This window comes from Myotis lucifugus, unplaced genomic scaffold, assembly GCF_000147115.1.
Source record: "Myotis lucifugus unplaced genomic scaffold, Myoluc2.0 scaffold_81, whole genome shotgun sequence".
Lineage (NCBI taxonomy): Eukaryota > Metazoa > Chordata > Mammalia > Chiroptera > Vespertilionidae > Myotis > Myotis lucifugus.
In genome coordinates, this window is record NW_005871129.1 from 4,507,254 (window position 1) to 4,508,811 (window position 1,558).

General features: G+C 53.7%; 1 pseudogene; it reads left to right on the plus strand.

Moving 5' to 3' along the window:
• Window positions 1-203: 203 nt before the first annotated feature.
• On the plus strand, window positions 204-517 carry LOC102425556 (annotated as a pseudogene).
• The last annotated feature ends 1,041 nt before the right edge of the window (window positions 518-1,558 follow it).

A 1,558-nucleotide genomic window follows, 5' to 3' on the forward strand; every position in this document is an offset into this window, starting at 1 on the left:
TTCTGGAGATATTCCAAACTGTTGGTGAAGGTTTTTCCAGTGAGAACTTGAAATATGAAGACAAAAATAAAAAATAAAAAATTAGGTTCGTTTGGCCTCCGACGGCCGCTGCAGGGGTCCGAGTGCGCGCCGAGCTCTGCGGCACCTGGGTCCCTCGGCGCCCCTGGCCCCGGCGCCCCCGCCCCACAGCCTCAGCTGCAGCGGTCTCGTCCTCGCCTGCAGGCCCCGCCGCCATGAGGGTGAAGATTAAGTGCTGGAACGGCGTGGCCACTTGGCTCCGGGTGGCCAACGACGAGAACTGCGGCATCAGCCGGATGGCCTTCAACGGCTGCTGCCCGGACTGTAAGGTGCCCAGCGACGACTGTCCGCTGCTGTGGGGCCAGTGCTCCCACTGCTTCCACATGCACTGCATCCTCAAGTGGCTGAACGCGCAGCAGGTGCAGCAGCACTGCCCCATGTGCCGCCACGAGTGGAAGTTCAAGGAGTGAGCGCCACACGACCTGGCCACCGGAGCCCCCCCACCCCCCCCACCCCACCCAGGGCGGACTGAGGACTGGCGCTGTGCTGTTTTCTCAGTCACGAAGTTGACACTTTTATCCAATGAGTAAAACTCATTAAACTGCCTGAGCCTTGAAAGAAAAAAAGAAAAAATAATAAAATAATAAAATAAAATAAAATAAAAAATTAAAAAGCACAAAGAGTAAAAGAACTGGATTATTTTCAAGTTGTTAACAGAGATGTAACATTCCTTATTTTTAAAGTTTTTATCCTTAAAATATGTTAAAATATGGTTTTTAAGTTATAAAGTGGTAGGTTATCTATATAATAAAAGCCTAAGCTACCATTACTGCAGAACAACCAGAATGACCTGTTGCTTTGATGCGCACTGACCACCAGGGGGCAGATGCTCAATGCAGGAACTGCCCCCTGGTGGTCAGTGCACTCCCACAGCAGGAGCACTGCTCAGCTGACCAACCCGTCCCAGAGGCCCACCAGCCCAGCAGGCAGCCACTCACTCCCTCAGTAGTCCTCCAGGTCCAATCTCTGGAGAATGGGCCAGGCACTAGCAGATCAGCTTCCCCTCCCTAGATGCTCCACAAGGAAGAAACAATATAAAAGCGGCCACCAGGTGACTCCTGACAACCTGCGTGAACATCAGCTGGATGGATCTGGAACGCAGGCCGGCAAGGGTGTCCCACCACTTGCCCAGAGGGCCGATCGCATCCTGGTCCCCCCACCCCCTTCAGGATGGGCCCCAGATGCAGGGCTCATGGCTGGTGAGTGCCGCTGTGGCAGCGCCAGCCTCTCCCAATCGGGACTAACTGGACATGAGCCGGCTGCAGGTGCAGCGGGGCTGGAATGAGGGGGAGCAGCAGGCAGAAGTGGCAGGCAGCATTAGACTGCCAGTTTCAGCCCGATTCCTGCAGGGACCCCACCTGTGCACAAATTCGTGCACTGGGCCTCTAGTGTGACCATAAAATTCTGGATTGCTCTAACTGTCTAGGTATGATCATTGTTTCTAGAATAACTAGAGGTACACTGAGGGAAAATTTGAAGT